The sequence below is a fragment of the Lathyrus oleraceus genome, chromosome 6, assembly GCF_024323335.1.
Source record: "Lathyrus oleraceus cultivar Zhongwan6 chromosome 6, CAAS_Psat_ZW6_1.0, whole genome shotgun sequence".
Classification (NCBI taxonomy): Eukaryota; Viridiplantae; Streptophyta; class Magnoliopsida; order Fabales; family Fabaceae; genus Lathyrus; species Lathyrus oleraceus.
Genome location: NC_066584.1, coordinates 163,775,002 through 163,784,606, shown reverse-complemented (window position 1 = coordinate 163,784,606; position 9,605 = coordinate 163,775,002). Strand labels below are relative to the sequence as shown.

At 41.0% G+C, this 9,605-nt stretch overlaps 1 non-coding gene across 1 annotated transcript; it reads left to right on the top strand.

Annotated features, from left to right (window-relative positions):
• Positions 1–591: 591 nt before the first annotated feature.
• On the top strand, positions 592–698 carry LOC127099637 (small nucleolar RNA R71). The gene has a single exon (XR_007794118.1). It is a non-coding gene; the product is annotated as a small nucleolar RNA R71 (small nucleolar RNA).
• The last annotated feature ends 8,907 nt before the right edge of the window (positions 699–9,605 follow it).

The following is a 9,605-nucleotide window of genomic DNA, read 5'->3' as shown; positions in this document are numbered from 1 at the left end:
TGAGCATTGATAAAATTTTCCATAATTTTCTCAAGGCTCGGCTTTGGTGGCACAGGTTGCATAGGTTGATTTGATCTTAGGGCTTGATAACTAGGTCTCGGAGGTGCATTATTTTGGACTGGGTTATTGTTTTTATAGGAGAAGTTCGGTTGATTCCTCCATCCAGGGTTATAGGTATTCGAGTATGGGTTCCCTTGGGTGTAGTTCACTTGCTCAGAGTGGGTTTCGTTTAATAGACTGCATTCTGCGGATTGGTGTCCTTTGGTTCCACATATCTCACAATCCGACGAGACTGCGGCTATAATATTCGGGTTTATGCACATATGCTCGACCTTGAGGGCTAATGCGTCCATTTTAGCTTGCATCATGTCTATAGAGCTTAATTCATGCACTCCTCCTTGGGCTTCCTTCTTCTCTACTGTCGCTCGTTCGACTCCCCATGATTAATGGTTTTGAGCCATATCTTCAATGAGGGCATTGGCTTCAGGATAAGGTTTGTTCATCAGAGCACCGCCTGCGGCAGCGTCGATGGTCATCTTAGTGTTGTAGTGAAGTCCATTATAGAAGGTTTGAATGATTAACCAATTTTCTAAACCATGATGTGGGCATGCTCTTAACAACTCTTTATATCTCTCCCAAGCTTCGAACAACGATTCTCCTTGGTTTTGGGTAAATCTAGTTATATGGTTTCAAAGAACGACGGTCTTACTTGGGGGAAATATCTAGCAAGGAATACTCTTCTAAGGTTATCCCAAGTCGTAATGGAATTGGGTGGAAGGGAATCTAACCATGATAGGGCTTTATCTCTGAGGGAAAAAGGGAATAATCTTAAACGTATTGCCTCAGGAGAAGCTCCATTGGTTTTAAAAGTGTCTGCTAATTGAAGAAATATTTTTAAATGTTAGTTTGGGTTCTCAGTAGCGAGACCTGCGAATTGTCTCTGTTGCACTAGTTGTAACAGGGACGATTTAAGTTCAAAATTATTAGCTGGGATGGTCGGGTTTACTATACTAGAACTAGGTTCTTCATTGGATGGTTGAGCGAAATCCTTAAGAGGTCTTTGGTTTTGATCTTCGGCCATAGCTCTCTTAATTCTATGAAAGAATAAACGTGCGCGAGCGTAACGTTCAGGTTCTGCCAGAGGGTATACTAAGCTTAAACTTCCGGTGTTGCGAGTTCTTCGCATTGACCGGCTGAAAAAACCTAACTCTAAACGATATAACAACAGGGAAATGAAATTTGACGAAATTGGTCCCCGACAACGGTGCCAAAAACTTGATGCGTGCTTTTCGCAAGTGTACGAACGCGTCAGAGTAATATAAAAGATTGTCGAATCCACAGAGACCAAGTGTCAATCTATCGTTATCTGTTATTATGGTGTTTATCAAAGGCAATCAAAATAGGTGTTTATAGAGTGTGCAATGGAAAGTAAAGTGTTGAATAAAGTTTAATTAATAAAGACAGGGTCGAATGTAATTCACGTAATCAATTAATAATCCAAGTACTTCCTAATAGAATTACTTATGAGCAATGTTTCCTACTTTGAAAAGAACTAATTTAACAGGAACTGTCGTTTTCGCATATTCAGAACCGAGTTGTACTCCCTAATCAAACCCTCTTATTGTCACTTATAAAAAGGCGCACATTGCGTTAGAGTAGTATACCTATTTTTAAGAAATATAGTATCTTGACTAAGTTGAAAAGTATTATAACCTGGATTTCTTAACCAAAAGAGGTTCTAACGAACCAGACTCTAAACTTATAAACGCGTCCGAAAATAGTTTTAAAATCTCTTTTCTTCTTAAATTAAGACTCCTAATGAACTAAACAAAGCACTTTCGCTGTTTTTGAAATAGTTAAAAACAATTAAGTTTAAATAGACGTTGGACGGCTTTCGATCTTACCCAACGGAATTGAAGTGCGGGAAAACTTAAGTTGAAAGTTAAAATAGCCCTTAAGTGTTTCTACGAACAATTGTACGGATTATCGGTTCAATTACGATCCTTACATTCTAACCTTATACATTTAGTTAGACATGGTAAAGTAAAAGTTCATTAATTTAAATAAAAGTAGTGCGAGTGCGGAAAGTAAATAAAAGTAGTGCGAGTGCGGAAAATAAATGAAAGTAGTGCTATTGCGGGAAATAAATAAAAGTAAAGCGAGTGCGAGAAATAAATAAAGTAAAGCGAGTGTGAGAAATAAATAAAGTAAAGCGAGTGCGAGAAATAAATAAAGTAAAGCTAGTGCGGGAAGTAAATAGATAAAGGCAAAGTAATAAAAACCTGCTCCAATCAGAGGGTTGAATAAAATGCAAAGCGGAAATGAAAATGGCGGCAGGATTAACTTCCTTCCAAAGTGCTCCAAACTCGATTACAGACTCGATCACAAAACTCGATTACACAATTGTGGTAACACCCCAATGCGAAGCGACTACCACTTTAAAATACTGAATATATGCCTAAGTGAAACAAAGTTTGCTCTAAGTTTGCCTCTGCTCTAAGTTTGGATGCCTAAACAAGTGATTTCGAGTTTTTATTTATAAGCAAGTAAAAAGATGGAAATGACAAGGATGCCCTTCAACTTGAAAATGGGAGGGAAAACTTTTCCTCTTGTGGCGCCCGCCACAAGGCCAATCTGAGGCGCCTTAGTGGAAGTAGTGGGGAACGTGGCAGTTGAGGGAAGTTGAGCTGGGACACATCATGGTAGGGTCTATGGCGCCAACCATGGTGGAAGCCATAAGTACAAAATGCTGAATTTTAGGGTTTTTAGCTCTTTTTCACTCCTTTTCTCGATCGGGGCTCCGATTGAAGTAAACACCTGAAAACAAAGAAAAACATAGTAATAACACAACAAAATGACAATAAAACTACTAAAATGCATGTGAAATCGGAGTCGAGAATACGGTGAATTTCAGTGTTATCACAAGTCATCAAGAAACTCCAAGAGCTCTATGTTGAATGGAATGGCAAGTTCCGCAACTTAGCTAGATTTGTTAACCTCAACATGTTGGAACTCCAAGAAAAACTCCAGGAAGCGGATTGGTGTATGTGTCCAGAAAACACGCCTCCTCAAGTTTTCAATTTCGTCAAGTTTTGCAAGAAAATGATGAAGGAGCTCACCACAGATCTGGCTACGATCATAAGAGCTGAGACAGAGCTTAAGTTTACTTGTATTTGAATTTGAATTGTTGGTGTTTAAATCTTTTGTATTCGAATCATTTGTACTTAAAGTTAAATCCTTTTGTATTCGAATTTGATTTTAATTAATGGAAGTTGTCATTTTGGGTCTCAATTATTACATGTTATTCTTATTTAATATATTCTAATATTGCTTGAATAAATAATAAAGATAACTAAGAGCTTTGCACAAAATGCACCCATAACATACACTCATGTCATTCTTCAAACAAAAAACTCATTTTGTGTCTTCTTCAGTTCCACACTGAGTCCTTAACACCACTACAACGCCAGAGCCAATGCTCGTCAAAGAATGGCAGATCAAGAACAAGAATTGGAGAGAGTAAGCTCAGAACTTGAAGACCTACGAGGAAACATGGGTCAAGTCATGGAGATACTACAAGTCATTAAGGCCAAGTTGGACACCCAAACGACGGTCGTTTCAGAAATCACTGGTCCTACGATTGAACCCCAACCTGCAAGGACAGTGCCGACCACTTGGCCGGTCTATGGTCTACCTCCCGGTTTCACACCTCCAGCTGAAGGCGCCCCTGGTTTTGTACAATCCACTCAGCAGACAGCTCCTTTACCAATTATCAATGAAACTCATCCAGTGGTCCACACGTTCGCACCACCTCTCGTCCGTGCACACGTGCAACCTTATTTTGAAGATCAACAACATGCTCCGGATTTTTCGGACGAAGATGATGAAAGCTATGAAGACATAAGAGGGATGAAAGAGAATTTCCAGATTCTTGAGAAAAGGTTAAGGGCTATGGAAGGTGACCAAGTCTTTGGTGCTGCTGCTAAGGAGATGTGCTTAGTGTCAGGTCTCGTGATTCCTGCGAAATTCAAGACCCCAGATTTCGATAGGTATGAGGGCCACTCATGTCCTAAAAGTCACCTTATTATGTACTATCGAAAAATGGCTGCGCACGTAGAGAACGATAAACTTATGATACATTGCTTCCAAGACAGCTTGAGAGGTGCTCCCTCTAAGTGGTACTTAAGCCTTGATCAAAGTAGAATTCGTTGTTTCCAAGACTTATTTGATGCTTTCATCCAACATTATAAGTATAACATGGATATGGTCCCAGATAGGAGGCAATTGCTCAGTATGTCCCATAAAGATAACGAGTCTTTTAAGGAATATGCACAACGATGGAGGGAAGTGGCCTCGCAAGTCGAACCACCCCTTGTTGAGAAGGAGTTAGCAGATTGGTTCATGGATACGGTAAAAACTATGTTCTATGAAAGGATGGTGAGTAGTGTATCAGCAAACTTCTCTGACTTGGTTGCCGTGGGCATAAAGGTCGAGCTTGGATTGAAGAATGGAAAAATGATAACCACCTCTGAAACATTTGGTAATAATGTCAAAAAGTTTCCCGGAAGTTTTCAAAGGAAGAAAGAGGGTGAAACAAATGCAGTATCAACCAGTCAAAGAAGGAGTCATTCATGGAAGAAGCAACATCAATTTGCTCAGCAACAACCAACTTATCCAATGCAGTATGTTCAACAACTGTATGTGGCAGCAGTCACACCAAATTTCAACCAGTCACAAGCTCCTGCCTATCAACCTATTCAACAAGCACCAGTATACCAGCAAGCACCCATGCCACCCGCTTATCAACAGCCAAGGGCACAAGCTCCACATCCACAAAATCTTCCAAATCAAAATAGGGTACAAAGAGGTAGATCTCCTTTCGCTTCAATCCCTATGACATACACTGAGTTATACCCATCGTTACTGCAGAAAGGGTTGGTGACTCCCAGACCTTTGGGTCCTCCACCAAATCCTTTACCTCCATGGTACAATCAAGATGCCCATTGTCCTTTCCATGAGGGTGCCCCTGGGCACGATTTAGAGGGATGTTATGCTTTGAAGCATATTGTGCGAGAGCTGGTTGAGAAGAAGATTCTTTCATTTCGAGATGTCGGACCCAACGTAAGAAGTAACCCTTTGCCAGCACATGGTAATGTTAATGACATTGAGGATGCTTCTGATGTTTGTATAATCAAAAATGTTGAAGATGTTAAAACTCCGTTGCTAGCACTCCATGCAAGGTTGGTGGGAGCTAGTTTGATTGATACATGTCACGGCAACTGTGAGGAATGCGTCGTTCACCCAAGGGGATGTAAAGTGGTATGAACTGATATTCAAAACTTAATGGATCAAGGCGTTTTACAAGTTTGTGGTCCTGCAACAAACGAGGAAATTTCAGTCATTGAACCCTTTTTCAATCTACCAGAACCAGTTGAGATAACTTATCAAAGAAAAGATGTTGTTCATCCATCACCCGTGGTAGCTTGTATGCCTACCCCCTTTCCTTTTGAAAGCACCAAAGCGGTACCTTGGAAATATGACATAACTGTGGTAGATGGAGTGGTAGATGAAGAACCCGAAGATGTTGAAGGTGAGAAAGGCTTGAAGAATGTTGACACCAATATCACTAACATCGCAGGGACGAGCAGAATGACCCGCAGCGGTCGGATTTATACTCCCAATGATAATATAATCCATCTAGAACCAACGAGGGAAGCTGAAGCTATAAATCCTGCCCCAGAATATGGAGGGGCACAGCCGGCAGTGCAAGCAGATGAAGCGATTGAATTTCTAAAAATGATAAAGAAAAGCGACTACAAGATAGTTGATTAGTTACATCAGACACCGTCAAAAGTATCTATCTTGTCCTTGCTTCTGAATTCCCAAGCTCATAGGGAGGCTCTACTAAAAGTGGTTGCTCAATCTCATGTTACCCAAGATATAACGGTTGGCCAATTCGATAGGGTGGTCGCAAATATCACAGCTTGCAACACTCTAAGTTTCAGCAATGAAGAGCTACCCAAGGAAGGGAAGAATCACAACCGCGCCTTACATGTATCCATAAAGTGCCAAGAAGATGGTCTGGCCAGGGTTTTAGTTGACACTGGATAGTCCCTCAATGTTCTACCAAAGAGGGCGCTTGCTAAACTATCTTATCAAGGTTCAAAAATGAAACCTAGTGCACTTGTGGTAAAAGTATTTGATGGTTCTCGGAGGACAGTAGTTGGGGAGGTAGAGCTACCAATCCAGATCGGACCGCATGTATTCCCCATCAATTTCCAAGTCATGGACATAAATCCCGCTTATAGCTGCCTTTTGGGACATCCATGGATACATGCTGCTGGGGCAATGACTTCTACTTTTGCATCAGAAAATGAAGTTTGTTGTCGATGACAAGCTCGTCATTGTCTCGGGTGAAGAAGATTTTATCATTAGTCAACTCTCCTCTTTCCGTTATATCGAGGCTGATGAGGATGCCTTAGAGACCTCTTTCCAAGCACTCGAAATATCCAATGCCACACTTGCAGAGGTAAAGGATCCTATTGAGAAAACCAGTTTGTCGTTCGCCTCTTTGAATAGTGCAAGGTCAGCAGTTAAAAGTGGAGGTTCCACAGGTTGGGGCCAAGTCATCAATGTCAGCGAGAAAAATGATCGTTTTGGTTTGGGGTACAAGTCTTCTGCTAAGGAAGGAGCCCTGGTCCCTGCAAAGGACCGCATACGGAGCATACAAGAAGTTTTCCTAAGCACAGGATTTATCCATGGGGATCAAGTTGGTGCAGTTGAAGATGACACTGAAGATGGAGAAGCATCAAATCTGATATACTGGTGTAAAGCAGCCTTAACAAATTGGGAAGCAATTGAGATTCCAGAAGTTTTTCCTGTGTCAAAGTAATTGTGTTTTCCTTTGTTTTTTGAAAATCCTTAGCTCTGCCCAAGGCTAACGGATCATTTATAGGGCCACTTTAAATTTCAAAATCATTATGACAAATAAAGAGCATTTTGTTCAAATTCTTATCGTTCATTCATTTGTTTTTCTTTCCTTAAAATGGCAATCCTTTCAAAAACTACAAAAATATTTTTAATTTTTTTTTCATTTTATTTCCACTTTTCTAAAAAACCATCATTTAAAAAAAACATGCAGAATAATCAATAGACTAGTTGAATTCAATGACCCCACTACTTCCTATAACTTTGAACTCCCCATCTACCAAGCGGAAGAGGATAGTAAGGAAGATTGTGATTTCCCTGAGGAATTAGAAAGGCTGCTCGAGCACGAGTCAAAGGCCCTTCAGCCGCATCAAGAACCAGTGGATACAATCAACCTTGGCACCGAGGAAGAAAGGAAAGAGGTCAAAGTTGGGACTACGCTTGGGGCAAGCATCAAAGAAAGATTGATCAAGTTGCTACAAGAATATGTAGATGTATTTGCTTGGTCGTATCAGGATATGCCAGGTTTAGATACTGATATTGTTGTCCATAAGCTACCACTACAGCCAGATTACCCGCCAGTGAAGCAAAAGCTCCGAAGAGCAAGACCCGACATGGCTCTAAAGATTTGTGACGAGGTGAAACGTCAATTTGATGCCGGTTTTCTAGTAGTTGCGAAGTACCCCCAATGGGTAGCTAATATTGTACCAATACCCAAAAAGGATGGCAAGGTCAGGATGTGTGTTGATTACAGGGATCTAAACAAAGCTAGTCCAAAGGGCGATTTCCCCCTGCCACATATTGACACCCTGGTAGACAACACTGCTAAGTTCGCGGTCTTCTCCTTTATGGATGGATTCTCAGGTTATAATCAAATTAAGATGGATCTAGAAGACATGGAAAAGACCACATTCATCACCCCTTGGGGAACATTTTGCTACAAGGTAATGCCATTTGGTCTCAAAAATGCTGGGGCAACTTACCAAAGAGCAATGGTCACTCTTTTCCATGATATGATGCATAAGGAAATTGAGGTTTATGTAGATGATATGATTGCAAAATCCCAAAGTGAAGAGGATCATATAGATCACTTGCAAAAGCTATTTGAGCGTCTTCGAAAATTTCAACTACGGCTGAATCCTACTAAATGCACTTTCGGTGTCCGATCTGGAAAGTTGTTTGGTTTCATTATTAGTCAACGAGGAATTGAGGTAGATCCAGACAAGGTTAGGGTAATACAGGAAATGCCTGCTCCACGTACAGAGAAAGAAGTTAGAGGATTCCTGGGACGTTTGAAATATATCTCTAGGTTTATATCTCATATGACTGCTACGTGTGAACCTATATTCAAGTTGCTTAGAAAAGATCAAGCAGTTGAATGAAACTCTGACTGCCAAATGGATTTTGAGAAGATCGGACAATACCTGCAAGAGCCCCCTATTCTAATTCCACCTGTTCAGGGGAAACCACTCTTTATGTACTTAACTGTGCTTGAAAAGTCAATGGGATGTGTGCTGGGACAGCATGACGAAACCGGCCGAAAAGAGCATGCCATCTACTATCTGAGTAAGAGGTTTACCGATTGTGAAACCCAGTATTCACTCTTGGAGAAAACTTGTTGTGCTTTAGCATGGGCCGCTCGTTGTCTAAGACAATACATGATTTGCCACACTACTTTGTTGATCTAAAAAATGGATCCAATAAAATATATCTTCGAAAAGCCTGCTTTAACTGGAAGACTCGCCCATTGGCAGATGTTACTATCTGAGTATGACATCCAATATGTATCTCAGAAAGCCATTAAAGGAAGCGTGTTATCTGATTACCTGGCAAACCAGCCCGTTGAAGACTACCAGCCGTTGAAATTTGACTTCCCTGATGAAGACATTATGGTAGTAAAAGATTGTGAAATCCCAGGACTTGATGAAGGACTTGAACCCGGATCTCGGTGGAAGCTCATGTTCGATGGTTCCTCCAATTACATGGGGCATGGCGTAGGAGTTATTCTATTGAATCCGAATGGTGGATACACTCCTTTCACGGCAAGGTTGTGTTTTGATTGCACAAACAATATAGCAGAATATGAGGCGTGCATCCTAGGCATTGAAGCAGCAATTGACCTCCGAATCAAAATCCTCGAAGTATGTGGAGACTCAGCCTTGGTAATATACCAAGTCAAAGGCGAATGGGAAACCCGTGATACCAAGTTGATCCCATATCGTGCCTATGTCATGGAACTAATAAAATACTTTGACGAAATCACCTTCCGTCATATCCCGAGAACTGAGAATCAAATTGCTGATGCTTTGGCTATGTTGGCTTCAATGTACCAAGTTAGATTCCATAATGAAGCGCCTCTCATTCAGATCGAGCAGAAAGTTGAGCCTGCCTACTGCCAGTCGGTTGAAGAGGAAGCCGATGGTAAACCTTGGTTTCACGACATCAAATGCTTTTTGCAAAATCAAGAATATCTAACAGATGCAACAACCCTTGACAAGAAGACGTTGAGGAAGTTAGCATCCAAATTCTTCTTAAGCAATGGTGTGTTATACAAGAGAAACCACGACATGGTTTTGCTCAGGTGCGTGAATGGACATGAAGCGGACCTGTTGATCAAGGAGATTCATGAAGGATCCTTTGGAACTCATGCTAATGAGCATGCCATGGCCAAGAAGATT